Source organism: Melitaea cinxia, chromosome 15 (genome assembly GCF_905220565.1).
Source record: "Melitaea cinxia chromosome 15, ilMelCinx1.1, whole genome shotgun sequence".
Taxonomy (NCBI): domain Eukaryota; kingdom Metazoa; phylum Arthropoda; class Insecta; order Lepidoptera; family Nymphalidae; genus Melitaea; species Melitaea cinxia.
Window position 1 is genome coordinate 15981743 of NC_059408.1, and position 18695 is coordinate 16000437.

An 18695-nucleotide genomic window follows, 5' to 3' on the forward strand; every position below is an offset into this window, starting at 1 on the left:
TAGAATAAAAAAGGACATGGGTTCATAAGCCCGTGGATGTATATCACTTGTAAAAAAAAAGAGATTCATTATGAGTTATATTCTCATACTAAATCCGCGCTCGTTTTCTACCTACTAGGTGAACTTAATTAAAATTCGCTTTATCATGTTTTATACTAAAAACTGATTTAAAACAGTACGCTAAACTTTATCATTTATTGTACTTGTAATATTTACTCTAACTATATATTACAGCTTAAAATTGTAAAACCCTTAACAAGTCTTGGTTAAACTATTTAAAAAATGATTGTAGCAACATGGACCAGTCCTTTGGCGTAGTATTTGAATGTGACCGTACTTCTGCTTCATGGCTCAGGGTTCGATTCCGACTGCGAGTCTGCGTGTAATGTACATTAATTTATAAGTGTATGTAGTATTTATTACAAAAACTTCAATACTGGTTTTTACCTGTCACACTTTGATTAGTTTACCTAGGAAATCCTATGTGTATATGTAAAACGTAAGACATTTGTTCGTGCTGTTTTTAAAAGGAATATTTATTCAGAATATACAACCGAACTTACAGGAGGAGGAGGAGGAACAGGAGCTGTATTTATCTATAGATAAATATAACTATACTATTACTAGCTGACCCCGCAAACGTTGTTTTCATTTCATGTCATTAACCCCCTAATCCACCCCCTTTATAACATAGGGGTATAAAAAATAGACGTTGGTCGATTCTCAAACCTACCCGATATGCACACAAAATTTTATAAAAATCGGTCCAGCCGTTTCAGAGGTTTATTTTAAACTAACATTGTGATATGAGGTTTTTATATATGAGATTATAAAGCTGAAATGTTTGTTTGCTTAAAGGCGATAATATCAGAAACTCCTTGTTCGAATTGAAATTTTATTTCTGATGTTGGATACTCAATTTACTGATGACTTTGGCTGTAGGCTACTTCTTTCTCAAATTAACACTTGTGAAACTAGGCACAGATAGTAATTAGATAAATAGATAGATCCATATACATAAATGAGTCCCTATTTCCCATTGGTCACGCCATCACGCGTTAACGGCTGGACCGATTTTGCTGATTCTTTTTTTGTTGCGTTTGTTATTATCAGAGAAAGGTTTTTATGAAAAAAATAATATAGAAAATTGCGTGGGAAATAAGAAAATTTAAGAATACTTAACGACTATATGAAATCATTTCTAATCTGACCTTACCGCTTTGGACAATATAAACTTTTTTAATTTATGATGTTTGTGACATAGAACTGACAGCAGATTGGCTATATTATTTTTTTAATTAATTATACTAATTCAAATTCAATATTAATTCTTAAGACAGGACCACGTCTGTTGGGTCAGCTAGTAAATCAATAAATAACTGAACACCGTAAGACAGAACAAAAAAAAAAAATCCTACTCCAAAGCTCTCACCTTCCACACCAATCACAACCACACCTTGTTACCAGCACCAATGCGCCGTGAAACTGAAAATAAATCCCTAGAACCCCACGGGTCGGCTCAAGTATAATAGTTCGTAATAGGGTCACTGGATAGGGACGGGACGCTTCGGCGATCAAAGCCTCATCTTATCCTTTAAAATTCTCGATCTATACTCGATTGGTCCGCGTTACGAGTTTTTATCGTGTTTTCTTTATTAATTTGTTCGATATAAGAACATCAAAATTAATAAGTGAAATTTGTAGGAATGCTTCGTTTTAGAAACAATTAATAAAGGAAAATTCAAACACTTGATGATATCAATCATAATGATACATGGTGATCACAAAAAATATATAAACGAACAAGAAAAGAGACAAACTAAAAAAAAATGGCGTCACAAAAAGGACAAAAATTCAGCTAGCCCGTTGACACAGTTTGCAATGATCCTGCTTTTTTCTCCGGGGTTGTGGGTACGATTCACGCCTCGCCTGGGTGTGTATTTATTTGAAGAAATAGCTATATCAGTCGGATGTTATCTATAACACAAGCATTAACTTGCTTACTTTAGGAACAGACGACCGTGTGTCTAATTGTGTATGCTAAACGTTTTTAGTAGAGCACTTGATAGAGTCAACTTTTAAACTTCTTAAGCGCTTCAAAATTTATTTCAAGTACGTTGGTAAAGGTTTATACATATTAATGAAAATATTTGTTCTGGAATAACGTATTAAATTAAGCTCGGAACCTTTTTCTTTATATTATTTATGGCATCTTAATCTTAACGACGATGTCTATTTATAAATCTTTTTATTAATGTTTGGACCAAAATCTTGAGAGAAGTGCTGCTAATATTCTTTTTAAAATTATACATAAAAATACACATTACACGCACTAATATGTTGACACACACAGGCATATATATTCTTGTGTTTGCTGTTATAGAAATATAGCCCTTGACAACAGAACCCACAGACACACAGACCCCTAGTTAATAAAAATTGCTGCAAAACCATTTTATAAAAACCCACCTGTCCGGTTAATAGTACCACCACGTGAAAACATATATATTAGTTTGCTTTCATTACCTCGTCCTAAAGATAGCAAACAAAACCAAAAAATAATTTATCAAATTTGATGCAGTCGTTGGAAAGTTAGATGTAAATGTGACATCGTTCGTAATTACATATTTTGATATGAAGAATCGTATTTAGTTTTGGAATATAAAAAATTAAGTCCCCTAGTACGTACTAGTGATTTGAATCACGTTATATTTAATTTAAATTAATTTAACAGCCTAAAATAAATGGAAAAAATGTACAGTTCTGATTTCGGGGTGAATTGTAGAGTACCCTCTGATTTCTTTTTTAAGCTATTCTTATCGTACTGAATTGAACCTCTTACTGTTTTTTTAAGTGCAGATTACTTTTTTGTACGAAAACAATATACATATGTACTCAAAGTGAAAAGTTCCATTTGTTGTACTGTTACATTTATTCTTAAAACTTTCTGTTCTCTTGGTAGAGTTATGAATTAGAAAAAAAGAGTGTTTTCTAATTCATTCGACTGAAGTAAAACTTATGAAGCGTAACTTCTCTTTCTATCTTCATTAACTTATATCACCCTCTCAACTCTTTAAGCCTAACTTGCGTTCGCCTCGCCCGATCACATTTTTCGTAACGCTCTCATCACGCATTAACCAACCTTACTCCCCAAGTCAAGCGCGCGTAAAGAAGTTTTACATTCCATATATTTTTATATTCCATAAAAAAAGTTTTATTGCTTTTATTTATTATATATTTAACATACACTATTTTTTGTCACGCGTTAGATAATATCTGAATAACCTGCATACATATATTTCATCATATCGATCGATTCAACCTGTAACATCCCACTGCTGGGCAAAAGGCTCTTTCTCACCACGTAGCTACACTGCGCTTAGCCAATATATTAATATGAACGCCTTATAAGAATTGTTACAACTCTAGGTAGGAAAATCACGCACAAATCCACAGTGAAGCCTCGCGGATCAAGCTCCAGGCCGTCTCTTGTTTTAGAAGAATATTCACATACTCCTTTTCCAGTTTTGTTGAGTTAGTTAAAATTTTATTAATTCGCAATTTGTCCACTTCCATCAACTTTTCAACTGTCATCTATGAAAAAAGTAAAGCTCATCACACTATGGCAATGACCGTAGCATTGCAATTGACCGCATCGCGCCGTGCCACGTGGGAGACGTAACTACAACTTCCTATACCTCTCCCTTTCACACCTATGCATTTCCACCTTCACCCAAACCACCCTTCTCTATCTGACGCGGAAAAACTAAGGGCTGCTTACAATCCTTCCTCAGTTTTCGTCGCGATCTCGTGGCGGGTAGATGTGTCGTGTTTTGGGATACGTTTCGCATTTCGTACGGTGCGTGAACGTATTGTAAGTTTACGAAACTTCGTAGTCGCTTCTACGGTATAATTACGTATATTATTCTGGGTTGAAAAAGTGTTAATTTTTTTTAGGTTTCCTGATATCGTGAACTTTTGATAACTTGTGTTTTGGTTGTTTACTTATGTGATTGTTATTGATATAGAGTGTGTTTAAATTATTTGGTAAGTAATCTGTTACATAGTTTAATTATATTTAATAGAGACTAATAATTTGTAAAAAAATTATCTCCATTGTATAGTATTTTATTTGTTCTTTTGTGAACAAAAATATCTGCATAGCGCCGTTTAACTGCAATTGTTTGTTATTCTGATGCGGTTTCGGTACGTTTGGGTAAACTTTTACGTTAATGTACGAGTTCAAATTCGCTACGAAATTACCAAATAATAAGTTTTGAATAAAAGCTACATATATAGTAGAAGTGTATAGGGTTTATAGATTTTTTTACATATTTTTTATTACTTGTAGTGCTTTAAAATACCAGCAGCTGTAAGTTAGGTACATTTATCGATACGATTCAGCCTGTAGTATCCCACAGGGGTGCATGGGTCTTTTTCTCCATTTAAGAGAAGTATTGTAGCTAAATCCATCACGTTTATCCACCGCATCACATAGATGGTAGCTTTATTTTATTATAGTTTATTTATTAAAATAAATATATTTATAGCTTCAATCATCAATCAATCAATCATTACAGCCTATACAGTCCACTGCTGGACATAGGCCTCCACAAGTTTACGCCAAAAATAACGTGAACTCATGTGTTTTGCCCACGCTGGGCAGGCGGGTTGGTGACCGCAGTACTGGCTTTGTCGCACCGAAGACGCTGCTGCCCGTCTTCGGCCTGTGTATTTCAAAGCCAGCAGTTGGATGGTTATCCCGCCACCGGTCGGCTTTTTAAGTTCCAAGGTGGTAGTGAAACTGTGATATCCTTTAGTCGCCTCTTACGACACCCACGGGAAGAGAGGGGGTGGCTAAATTCTTTAGTACCGTAGCCACACAGTACATTTTTAACTTGCAACATGACAATTCAAAAAAGCTTTTGAAGCCTACTCGAATAAAGTAATTTTTGATTTTGATTCCATATTTTAAAAAAATGTATATAATGTATTTAAAGTATATAATTAAAGATATTTTGGTGATGGATTTATTTAATTGTCCTTCCATAACACGGAAGAGCCCAGCTGACATGCAACATAACACGCATTAATCCAAGTCCAATATGACATTTATAGGATGAATAGAAAATAATATTGAATTATTGATTGATTGATTGTGGCGATGTAGAGCCATAAGTAGCTTCCCTTTTTTTTCTTTTCCTTGATTTTCCGTTCACTCTCTTTATTGAGTTCATTTGGTTGATTTGATTGATTACCGAATGAGGTACGAGTGAATGAAGGCTTTGTGAATGTTCACAACATAAAAAAATATTAAGGAAAAATTAAGAAATGTGGAATTTTAAGGTACAAATGTATTTAAAAAACCTGTCGGTGTACTTATTGTGAATTACTTTCCTGTATACGCCCTTAAAGCCACGTTGGCGCAACGGTCACAGCCATGGATTGTGCCTGTTGTGCTGGCGGTTGCGGGTTCGATCCTCGCACATGACAAACATCTGTATTGGCCATATATATATATATGTATTGTTTGCTGTGGTTTGGGTGTTTGTGCAGGCCTTGTGGGTCTCCCCACTGTGCCTCGGAGAGAACGTTAAGCCGTCGGTCCCGGTTGTTATCATGTACACCTGATAGCGATCGTCACTCATAGTAGGGAATATATCCGCCAACCCGCATTGGAGCAACATGGTGGATTAAGCTCGGATTCTTCTCCTACATAGGGAAAGAGGCCTATGCCCAGTAGTGGGATATTACAGGCTGAAGCGATGAAGCGATACATCGTTTTTTATATGAGGCTGGTTAGATTTAATCTATTAGATAACTTAGTTTTCTAGGATATGTTTCAATGTATACTATAACTGATAATACCCGATACTAAGTTCTCCAGAATCCTGAACGATTGAAGAGAGATGCGTATTACTCGCTCTGTCCCATTGAATGTGACCCAATGGCCATGTTTGTTTATTACTTTCTTAAATGTAAATAAAGTTTAAATATATTTGTTTGTTATTCTTGTTGACATAGATTACAAATTTATTCTAATTTTATAAAAATTTATCTTATTTGTATTTCAAATACAAGCTAAGTCAGATCGTCGAGTTTTTTAAGAATTTTTTTAGACTAGCTGATTCTGCAAACCTATGTATCGACATTTTTTGTATCTTTTGATTTTTTTTTCCATTCTTTTTCTTTTATACAAACGTAGTACTATCGTTTGGAAGTTATATAAGTACGCATATTTTAGCGATTATTTCTTGAGAAGGTAGAAGTGTCTGTCAATCACTGAACAGACCTTAACTTTAAACCTCAACTGGGTCAAATTATTTTATTAAATTTTATCAACTAATGTAAATATAGCAACACATATCAAAGTTGCAGAAGTTTCATGTGTCAGAGTTATCAAGTAAGCAATTAGGTGCTTAGCCGGGAATCGATCCGCGACAGCGAATGCCTTTGCAATGCGATATCGAAGCCGTACTACCCAGCCGTCTGTCTATTACGTAAATCATATATGTTTCGTTTCCATAAATACGTCTGGGGATAAGTCTTGAGATTTATGCGGTGGTGTTGTCATAAACAATGCAACTTGGCGTGCTTTAGGAATCTGGATACAATTTGTCTGAGTCACAGATTAAAATCGTTACATATAATATTTCAAGTCATCTGGAGTTTTTTTTTTAAGTTAAACATGGCTATTACTATTCTGTTTAACGTGAATGAAAAGCTGTTTCACTAATTCTCGTAGGTTTAATCATTTCATACGGTAAAAATTTCTATAGCCCCTAAAATGTTTTCCATGGTCTTGGTGTTTGTGCTTGTGTATCGTGTGTGTTTTTGAATTTCGGATACAGCATTAAATCCTAGTGGAGGCTATTGAGGGAGGCGTTTCGATTCAACCTGTATCATCCGACTACTGGGTATAGGCATCTTTCTCCATGTGGGAAAAAAATCGGAGCTAAATCAACAACTATGCTCCATGCGGATTGGCGAATATATTCCCTACTATACGCCCTATTCCTTCCCTACTATATCGCTATCAGGTGTATATGACAACAACCGGGAATGACATATTATAACGTGCTCTCCGAGTTATGGAGGGGAGATCCACAAGGAGTGACATCGAAACCAGAAAAAATACTTGTAAAAATACCCGTAAACCCGTAAACCACCGTTTTAGGCGCACACATGGCTCACTTACCGATACACCATAGACGTAGTTGAGCGTGAGATATTTACTATTTATTAAAGTTGGTTGAGTAACTGACACTGTCTATGGTATATGCTCGTTATGGTTATCATGATATAGGAAATACATGGTTGTTCAAGCTTTAAGGCTTTCCAGCACATGGGCATGGCCTGAAAAGTTGTGTTAATTCTTGTTAATAATTAAAAAAATCCAATTAATTTCTACACTAAAAATAGTATGAATATAAAATGTTGTATAGACATATATATAATTGTGTTTATTCGTAATCACAAAAAAACCGACTTCAATTACATCGACAAGTAATACAACGTGAGTAGACGAAAAAAATTAACAAACGCACTAGTCGTCGCTACGCTTTTCGAGGATTTCCCTGGATTTCTCTAGGATCCCATCACTAGATCCTGGTTTCCTTATCATGGTACCACGCTTGGGATATTTCCTTTCCAACAAAAAAAGAATTATCAAAATCGGTTCATAAACGACGAAGTTATCCCCGAACACACACACACACACATATATATATATATATATATATATATATATATACGGTCGAATTGAGTAACCTCCTCCTTTAGAAGTATTTTAGGAATCTTTCAGGAATTTGACGCTTACGTAAATTAGTACATGATTGACAAATATTGATTTGCTCTGTAGCTCTGAGAACTATAGAAATACCACACTACACTGTGCTTCATAACCATACAATCGTTGTCTTGAACACCCCAGTTTTAAGAGCTTTCGTTTATTACTTCTCTCAAAAAGTTATATTTAGTATTGTTTCATCATTGCTTATTCAGAGGAAACGCGAAATGATAAGTGTCAGACTTTTGTTTGATAAATTAAAAATACGTAACGAAAACTGTATTTTTAATTATTTTTTTCGCTCTGTTAATATTTTTATAAATGTTTTTGAATACGATTTTTAGTCATGTATTGTATAAAAGCAGTTATGACATAAGATTTGAATGATTATAGTTACAAAGAATCTTTCAGAAAAAATAAATATAGGTAATATAAATAATTATATGTAAGTTATATTTATTGACTAGCCCGTTGGCGCAGTTCGTAGTGGCCCTGCTTTTTATTCCGCGGGCGAGGGATTATTTATTTATTATTTACTTAAATATTAAAAAAGCAATAAAGTATAAGATAAAAAGATAAGAAAATTTTATTAAATATAATTTTTTATAACAATTAAGATTAAATATTATCACGCTCGGGATGGATATATGTATTTGTATAAATATTGTCCTGTTTGGATGTCTGTCCTTGTGGTCTCTCCATCGTGCCTCGGAGAGCACGTTAAGCCGTCGGTCCCGGTTGTTATCATGTACACCTGATAGTGACCATTACTCATAGTAGGGAATATATCCACCAACCCACATTGGAACAGCGTGGTGGTCAAGCTCGGGTCCTTCTCCTACATGAAGAAAGAGGCCTTTGCTCAGCAGTGGTATATTACAGGCTGAAGCGTAGCGTAGCGTAGTCTTAAAGGGTTGTGTACTTTTATTTACAAAATATTTCAAAATATAAAGTCATTAAAATGTAATTTTAAATTTTTGTTAATCTTCTAAAATCGTATAAAAAGTGAGCTTGTCGCCGTTCGGATTGGGAGATTTCCAATTTGGTACGTTTATACTTTTTTATTTGGGCAGAAGTCACTTCCATTTTGTAGGATCTGGTCTTTTTACTCTGTTTTCTGTACTTGAATGAAACACTAAAGTCTGCGCTTTATACTTTTAAATTCTAAAAGAATTGTGTAAGCTTTAATTATTGAATTGTCAAAACGAATACCTTTTTTTTAACAAAATAAAAGAAATAAAAATTTGACTATAATATGGAACACAAATAAAGTCTTGCCTGGACCTAGTTGTTATCAATATATTTCAAGTTGTTAGTAAATTGTTTTTACTTTAGTTCAATTTTAGTTTTTTTTTTGTATCTCTCATTCGACAAAATATTATTTAAATAAAAACTTAAACTCAGTCTAATATTTAATTCTTCATTATTGTCTGATGATTTGTTTGCAAGTCGGTAGAACTTTCCTTAAATTTTTTTCGTTCATGTCATTCTCGAACCATTCTAGACCTAATAGTAACTTTTATATAGTAGTACCTTTTTACTATCACAATTTTTTCGTAAAAATATCGTTTAATTTTCTTTTATGGAATTACCTGACAATACAGAAGACGTCCCTGTGTGGCTATGGTAGTAAAGAATATAGCTGTGGGTATTGTAAGGGGCGACTAACGGATAACACAGTTCCACTACCACCTTGGAACTTATAAAGCCGACTAATGCGGGATAACCATGCAACTGCTGGCTTTGAAATACACATACACATATATACTGATAATAATAATTATAACGAATGTCTGCAATAAATCGCAAAATATATAATATTACTAGCTGACCCCGCTAACGTTGTTTTGCTATATATGTCACAAACCCCCCACTAACCCTCCCCTAACCCCCCATACCTTAGGGGTATGAAAATTAGATGTTAGCCGATTCTCAGACCTACCCGATATGCACACAAAATTTCATAAAAATTGGTCCAGCCATTTCGGAGGAGTATTGTAACTAACACTGTGACACGAGAATTTTATATATACTGATAATCATAATTATAACTAATGTCTGCAATAAATTGCAAAATACATATTAAATAGAAATCGTATTATAACCCTGATTGTCTGATTATAAAAATATATCTTTTTATGTAGTTGATCTTTCCATTGTATTTGCGGGTCAATGTTATATCGTGTCCAGCTTGCTGGATATCTGTTACTTGATCCGTGATATTTGTTCGCTAGAGACAAGTGTTTATGATGTCTTGTGTTCATTGAAGTTTATGTACCAAGGACGGATACGGGATGAAAGTGTTTTCGTTCTAAATTAGCTTCTAGACGTCTGGATTGTTAAGAGCGTCTAATATATTTTTACTATAGCGGTTTTTTATGTGACATATCATTTCATGTGCTTTTATCGCATGTACAGTTTTGATTTGGGTTATGTACCAATGTATTTTCAGGTACCTATGTATTTATATTTATTTTCAGGGTTGTATATCAAACCCTCACGACATCATAGTCAAAAGACAAGGGTTTTTTTTGGAATGAAATTCCTTATGGGGTGTTACGGAGGGGAAAACTAGCCGACAAAAAACGTCCATAACGTTAAAAAAAGCGTAAGATTTTGACGTTACAACGTCTAATAAGTCGATGAACGCCGGCTGTATGAACGAAAAAGGATGACCCCTTGTCCCGTTACGCTCATTGTACGCTTGCGCCGCATCTATATCTCTTCCACTCCGGTCTATGCGTCCGAGGAGATGTTTTGTCATGAAGTTGTCACGTTAAGCTATCGTCCCTAAACCAACTTTACAGACAACCAATTTTTATGTATAGTCTATATATGATGGCTATACAGGGTCCAATGTATAGTCTACGAGATGACTGTTATTATTATTGCAGTTTGCTATATTATAATATCATTCGATAATTATTATGTATTTTTATAAATCCCTTTTAATAAAATAAATATGTTAAGATAATTTTGTATAGTAGTTTTTTTTATTATTATTATCGATTAAAAAATCACAATAAAAATGTATACCCGAATAATTTTTTGATACCTCGAATAGAACTTGAAAATAATATTTTATAATAAGGAACTTCAAGACACCGCACGGTTTTTTAAATATTATGTCTGGTTGTCTGTTCTTGTTGGTCTCCCCATCGTACCTCGGAGAGCACGTTAAGCCGTTGGTTACGGTTGTTGTTCTAGGCAACTGATAGCGATCGCTACTCATATTAGAAAGACTTTCCCAATATGGAGAAAGAGGCCTATGCCGAGAAGTGGAATATCACAAGCTGAATCGTTACCTTAAATCCATTACGCGAGAGATTGACAAAGTTACTCTTACCCTTTAGACTCGACTTAAATATTCTGATTTAGAGTATTGATACAACAAGAAACCGAACTTACATTTCATGTAAATACACCGTGTACAATTTTACCTGTGTTCGTAGGTATTGATTCCCTTGTAAGTGGTAAACAACACGCACGATGCATCTTAACATCGATTATCCGCACGCATTCGTTTTATAAATTATCGATTTTATATGAAAACGCTCCGTTTGGTTCAATTTAGTTCACCTCTAAAACTAAGCTAACCGACACAAAAAAAAATCAATTCGAACCAGCAGTTCGTGAGATTAGATTCGTGAGATTAGCTTTTCAGCTTTATAGATGAAGGAGAATCGAAATATGATAAACAACGGAACACTATTAGCGAAATTAAATTTGATAAGAACTGGCCCACGTTCCTATATGTAGTTCATATTTTTATGAGTTATGTCTACGTTTATATGAATAAAAGTTATAATTTCATATTGTATAATAAAACATTGGTGTCATGGCGTTCGGATCAGGCGTTGAGGATATTATGATGTTCTCGGGTTTACGGCTCAAATATTGACTGTCCTATATTATTTATATAGCCTTAAAGATTCTTAAATGTCATAAAATAAATTAAAAGTAAAAAACGTTTTAACAAACAAAATTAAATTAAAATGTCCTTTAAAAATCTTTTAACCTATAAGGTTATTTATAGCATTAATCATTAAAGCTTCTAGAGATATATGTCCTCGTATTTACTTCATTTACAAAAAAATAATGATAGCATTGTAGATAATATTAAATAAATAAATAAAATAAATAAATAATATTCTCAAAAATAAAATAAAATTAAACACCCTAAAATTTAAATGTTTAAATTATTTCCTAAAACAAAAAGTACGCATTAAGGAGAAGAAACGAAACGCCTCTCCAAACAAACAGACGACCTAAAGTCCACACGTTGATAAACGTTAACCGTACTTTTAAAAGTATCTTTTTTTGTAAGGTTTGTCGCGTCGTTAGACCGTACAATTAATGCGGGTCTAATTACACAGCCTTTGTGCAGTTCCACGCTACTGAAATATCATTACAATTGTTTTGTTTATGTTTCGAATGGAATATTGTTTGATAAATGATAGTGACAATCGCAGCGTTTAAAGCGCTTTATGTGTGTGATATAACTACCGAGTTCAAATGAAACAGCTTTACACAGGTCTAGTATGGTCTGGTCTGGGTGTTAGTGCAGTCCTTGTAGGTCCCCCACCGTGCCTCGCGGTTTCACCTGGGGTACTAAAATATATTATTGCCTATATCCTTCATCGGTAAATGGGCTATAAAACACAAAAAGAACTTTTTAATTCGAACCTTTAAACAAACAAACAGGTAGTCCTTGTGGGTCTCCCCACCGTGCCTCGGAGAGCACGTTAAGTCGTCGGTCCCGGTTGTTATCATGTACACCTGATAGCTATCGTTACTCATGGTAGGGAATATATTCGCTCCGCATTGGAGCATCGTGGTGGATTGAGCTCTGATCCTTCTAGTAGAAAAATAGAGTGAGAATTGAATTCGCGACGTATTAATAGCCGTTTAGCACCATTACACTATAACTGTAGCGGTAATTAATATGTTTATAACGATTTTATGTTTATTACAAAATTTCGATTGGTTTGATATAAATAGTAACATTAGCTATAACAGTCGGTTGTTACCTATAACACTAGCATTAAGTTGCTTACCGTAGGAACAGGAGACCGTGTTTGTATGTTATGAGATAAAAAAGTAACAATCGAAATACAAACACAAGAAGGAACGAGGAGTTTAATATTTGGTGCAAGATTACATAAATGATAAAGTTGTGTAGACTTAGTGGTGCCGTATTTCAGTCAAGCTATTAAATTCTAATTGTATTTATTATCAAAAATGGCTTAAAAAGTACTCATCTGATCTCGATGAAATTTAAATGGGACCACATGAGAAGCATCAGCTTTCGATTAAAAAAAAAAGTTACACCCAGTAACAAGCTATACGGTATTATACAACGTAGACCGACGAAAAAATAGTCAAGTAAATACGCATTATTAAATATAGTTCGAAAGGTACTTGTTAGAACTCGATTAAATTTACATGAGACCACATAACAAGCACCACCTTTCGATCGAAAAAGAAACATTGAAGAAAGAAACGTCAGAACTTTTTACTGTCCACAAAGTACACACATAAAAAATACAATCGAATTAGTAACCTCCTCCTTTGTTGAAGTTCGTTCAAAATCAGCATTTCTTCAAATTTTGATTTATTTGCGAGGTCCCAGTGATCAAAAACCAGCCAAGGTCTGATCTGAAGCTGGCGATCAATCATCATAGTCATCTTGTGGTCGTTATTTTAGTAAATCACTTCATAGACAGTTATTAAACATTGTATAGACATGTAGACTATATCGATCGCTTTTATTAGGCCATGTGACAAAACTTGAACACACCATATGTTCCTAAATATACCACGAATATTATATTACAAGAGGTAGTGACCTATGAGCCACCTGTCCGTTTGATTGCTACTTCCGTAAAAAAAATATATTTTCATTGGCTAAAACTTTTTTGGTGACTAATAAATTATTTTATACAATTAGGGTCTGTTCCACCAGTTGTGGATTGCTATGACGCTATTTGACGGATAAAGATATCCAAGAGATATAATTTTATTTGATTTTATTTTATTAAATTTTATTTTATTTAGGGAACAAACAGTGCAATAATACAAAAATTAAAAAAAAAATGCGACTAATAGATAAGCCAAGTAAAGTTTCCAATAGTAAGCAAAGGAGCTAAAAAGCACACATTAACGTATACAAATAAATAAAATTGGAGTGTCTGTTTGTAATATTAAAATAACCTCTTTTTACTAAATTACATATACACGTATATATCATTACGTATACAAGGTAAATATACCAAAATAACATTTTTTATAATTTTTGTCTATCTGTCTGTCTGTTTGTTCCGGCTAATCTCTGAAACTGCTGGATCAATTTTGTCGGGACGTTCACTGGCAGATAGCTGGTATAGTAAGGAGTAACTTAGGCTACTTTTATTTTAGATATTTTTATTTTATAACTCTGCAAACTGTACAATAACTTTTTGTTACATTTCACGCGGACGAAGTCGCGGGCACAGCTAGTATGAAGTAATCGATAAATTACACACAGAAATATAAATAATTCAAGTAGTAGTAAGTTGAATAATTAGGTAAACAAATACGAATAGGAACATTTCATAAAATTATCAATTAAATAATAAATAATCAAAAGATAACAAATTAAGTTTTATAGTTCATTAAAAATCAATCATACCAAATACAATACAATTATAATTAAGTTAATTTAAAACAAAATCCAACCAACCTACTAGAAATTTATGAATTATGTAAATACGTAGTGTAAGGATGTCTGGCGCGAGCTTGGAGAGGCCTATGTCCAGCAGTGGACTGCGATAGGCTGAAGTGTGTGTGTGTGTGTGTGTGTGTGTGTGTGTGTGTAAATAATTAATAATAAATTAATAAATGAATAGCATTTCGCAATTCAATCTTTGAAAATTGGACTGAACAAGTAGCAAAATCAATGTGATGGAAATAATGGTTGTATATTTGACTTAAATGATGATTTTCGATGTATTATTCTTTTGCACCATCGAGTTCCATTATATTTATGAGATATTTAGACTTATTATTTAGACTTTAATTGGCTAGATAGTACTTCCTTACTTTGCTATACAGCAACTCTAAGCTTGAGTCTCACTAAAATCGAAACATTATCCTAGCTCTTAGAAGCTAAAAATTTCATCGAATCTTTGTACGTACTTAATTCTAGATCTAACAGTACAATTTGTAAAATTCTTCTTTCATATATAGCCTTTACCCGCGGCTTTGCACGCATTGAATTTTTTTTTTTGATAAAAAGTATCTTATGTTACTTCCAATACCTCCATGAATGTGTACAAAGTTTCAAGATGATCGGTTAAGTAGTTTTTTCGTGTGAAAGCGTAGCAAACAAACTTACATTCACATTTATAATATTAGTAGGGATTTATAAGAAAATTGGGAATCGTGGCTTACTCATAAAAGCATAATTGTTGCGAATGTCAATCGGTTTGAAGTAATGATCCTCCATATAGAGGTAGAAGTAGAGGTGAAGGTATCCGCCAACCCGCAATCGAGCATCGTGGCGAATTAAGCTCCGATCCTTCTTCTACATGGAGAAAGAGGCCTATGCCCAACTCATGGAAAAAAAGGTCGCGAATCTCGAATATAGGTGAAACGGCTAATCGTTGCATTTTTATCAAAGAGTGTTTATTTAAACCTTATAGCTTACCAGCGACCCGTCCCGGCTTCGTAGGGGTGCAATGCTGTTACTAAATATAAAATATAAAATACATATTTGCAATGTAAGCGAAAAACAATGTGTTAATTTACAACATCACATTAGAAACATCTAAAACTATCAGTGTTCCTCTACTATATTATGCATATATTACACATATAAACCTTCCTATCCTCCTTATTACCTCCTTTCTAATTAAATACTCATTGAAATTAAAAGCCATGGAATAACAAACATAATAAAAACATTTGTATTGAAAATCTCCTTCTTTTTTTCAATTCGGTTTAAAAACGATTTCATCTAACGCTTATAACAACTTTAAAAATAATTATTTAATTATTAAATACTGGCTGCCTGCCTCGGCTTCGCACGGTTGTAAAAACTATCAGTGTTCCTCTTCTATATTATGCATACATTTTACATATAAATCTTCCTCTGGAATCACTCTATTTACTAAAGAAAACTACATCAAAATCCGTTGCATAGTTTTAAAGATCTAAGCATACAGAAACCTGGAAACAACTTTGTTTTATACTATGTAATGTTATCTACACTAAATATTGCCATCAATAAAATACGAGCCAGTTATAACTTTAATGTTAGACGAAATCATAGCCAGGTTAGTAGTATGTATACAAAATCATTTTTCTCTTTACCTTGCCCAAAACTAATGGATCGTGAAGGATTAATTAGGAATGTTTCAATTAAGTGTCATGTAATGGGTTATTGTGGGGTGGGCAGCCGTTTGGAAGGAATTGTAATAACTCTGCCCGCCGGACCGGAAGTATTGTTACATGTGATGTCATCTTTACTTGATACTGTGGGTATTATCTGTGACGAAAATTACGATAATAACTCCTCCCCTCGCGCAACTAAACGCGGGATACTCGTAATAAATCGGAAAGTATCTGTAAAAAATTTGGGGTGGATAAATTTTCATAATATAAACTTTTAATCAGTACGAATATTGTAACAATCTTCAAATGTTCCATGGCTGAGTCTTCTACTAATAATGAGCAAAATTAGTGCTTTATATATGTACGATAAGTTGCAAATATAAGTCTATTACCCTCATCATCATCACTTCAGCCTATGGCAGTCCACTGCTGCACATAGGCCTCCAGACATCCCCGTTTTCTGCAATCCCCATCCAGCCTACACCGGCAATCTTACGTAGATCGAATCTATTAGCCTATCTGCCCTAAATTTTTATCATCGTCACAACATTATAACAATCCTTTTGGAATGATAGTGCGTTTAATTGCCTTAATACCAGCGACATTAGCCAATATTTGCTTTTAGTTTGGCTGTAATTCCTTGTAGGTTCCTCCCGTGCCTAGATATAAAGATGTTCTGAAGCGTCACATGAAAAGATGTAATATTATATATAAGAGCCCTTTCGCTGGTAGAGTTTGGCACCACAGCGACCGAAATGGCGCGAGATTCTGAAAAAGGGAATTCGCGAATTTGAGGAACATCGTTTAGCTGACCTCGACGCCAAGCGCGATGAGCTCAAAGACAGTCCACTTGCCGCCATAAGCCATTCACTATAATTATGACAGCGGTAAGCTCACTTATACACTTTGTGCAAGGGAGTTTGCTGCAAAAATCGGCTATATAAACCATCTCCGGGCACACCAGCGCCCGGTAAGGGGTTGAAGTGGTCGCCATAGCCGAAAATCGGTCGGAATACATAATATTATATCTGTATTGCCGTAAATCACAGTTGTTGTTATACGGCAATCGTATTATGGTTTTATGCCGTACTTACCGTAGGGAAATAATCAGCTGTGGTGGTTGTAGGTGGAAGCGTCAATTCTTCTTTATGGGGAAACGGCTTTGGGTCAACAGTGGGACGTCTATAGGCTCATTGTTCCACCCGTAATATTAACATTTAATTAATGTTAGTTTAGTTTATAAACATATTTTATTAATTGTATAATAATGTTGCAAGTTGAAATATATTTACAATATAAAAATAATACAGAATTAAACGGACGCATCGATTGTATTTGTATAAATGGAGAAACGATTTACACATTGTTTTGTCAGTCTGCGTTTATTACTCCGTATCCGAGCGGATTCGCGACGTAAACGCGAATTTATAAAAAAAATAATAATAAAAAATACAAAATAACTTTCGTCCGTCCGGACGCACCTGTGATGTTTTAGTTAACTAAAACTAACAACGATAGAAAAACGTGGAATGAATGAAAAATAACGAACGAGTGATTCGATAGGGCTGTAAATTATAGATTTGGTTAGCTAGTTTTTATTGGGTAGATTTATTTTTATCGAAAAAAAAATTTAATAAAATAATTGTGTTTGGGATAGGAATAATTATTTGTAGTGGCTATTTAATTAATTAATTTAAATTTTTGTATTTTTATACGTAAATTTTTCATTATTGTGAAGTTGAATGAAAAAAAATTGGATTACATTTTGTAGGTAATACGCTACAAAAAAAAAAAAAAAAAAAATTAATAAGCCAGAATATGGTATACTAGGTGCCAAATTTAAAGATCGAACCAACATATTCTACCGATTTTTTTCGGTGTGCAAATATTAACTGAGCAGCCCGACTGTGGGACGTACCTCGACCTTACAGAAGATCACAGCTAAATAATACAGCTTTCAAGCAGTGTTGTGTTCCTGTTGGTGAGTAAGGTGACCAGAACTCCTGTGGGAAATTGGGGATAGGCTCAGCAATGCACTTCTGGTGTTGCAGACGTCTATAAGCTACGGTAATCGCTTACCATCAGGTGAGCCGTATGCTTGTTTGCCGACCTAGTTATATATATGTATATAAAAAAAGTTAGTATTAAAATTACAGAAATTAGTTTATCTACACTTCTATCAGTTACTCGTGTTTCATATTCCTTTTATTAAACAACAAAAATTATGTTATACTATACCACAGCGTGGTAGATTAAGCTCCGACCCTTCTCATATATGGTAAAAAGCTCCTCGGCCATCAATGAGATGTTACAGGCTAATTAAATCAAAGTAATGTACTACTACAAATAAAGTTCCCTGTAAATAAAATATCTAACAAAAATATGAATTTCGTAAGTATTCATTATATCTATTTTTTATATGCAAGATTTTTTTTTTCATTTGTATTATGTTTACTTTTTTTATGTACTTGTGAGGCGTCTGCCAACCTTTAGGAACAATCTTTAGAATTACAAAATTAAACAAATGCTAAAA

The 18695-nt window shown here is 33.9% G+C and overlaps 1 long non-coding RNA gene across 1 annotated transcript; it reads left to right on the forward strand.

Moving 5' to 3' along the window:
* The first annotated feature begins 7647 nt into the window (after positions 1–7647).
* LOC123660238 lies at positions 7648–13266 on the forward strand. The gene is made up of 2 exons (XR_006744145.1): positions 7648–7677; positions 13115–13266. It is a non-coding gene; the product is annotated as an uncharacterized LOC123660238 (long non-coding RNA).
* The last annotated feature ends 5429 nt before the right edge of the window (positions 13267–18695 follow it).